This window comes from Penaeus monodon, chromosome 23, assembly GCF_015228065.2.
Source record: "Penaeus monodon isolate SGIC_2016 chromosome 23, NSTDA_Pmon_1, whole genome shotgun sequence".
Lineage (NCBI taxonomy): Eukaryota > Metazoa > Arthropoda > Malacostraca > Decapoda > Penaeidae > Penaeus > Penaeus monodon.
This window is the reverse complement of record NC_051408.1, coordinates 8,096,832-8,097,072: the sequence shown is the minus strand read 5'-3', so window position 1 is coordinate 8,097,072 and position 241 is coordinate 8,096,832.

Genomic DNA, 241 nt, shown 5'->3' with positions numbered 1-241 from the left:
TAACTTGCCACTGTCTCATTGTCCAAACAGTAGAGTATATAGTACAACTGTCGTGTCGTGAATGAAGCTTCGAAACGCTCCGAACCAAAACAAAGCGGGTCCTATTATTCGCACGTTCGAGACGGAATCGAAACATGCTTCACGAGAGTTTTTGGCCGTGGCTGCGCACTACAGGTCTGGCGAAATCATTCATTGGAAACAGTCAGAGGTATTTTTTTTCTGTGATTTTTTGTATTAGGAT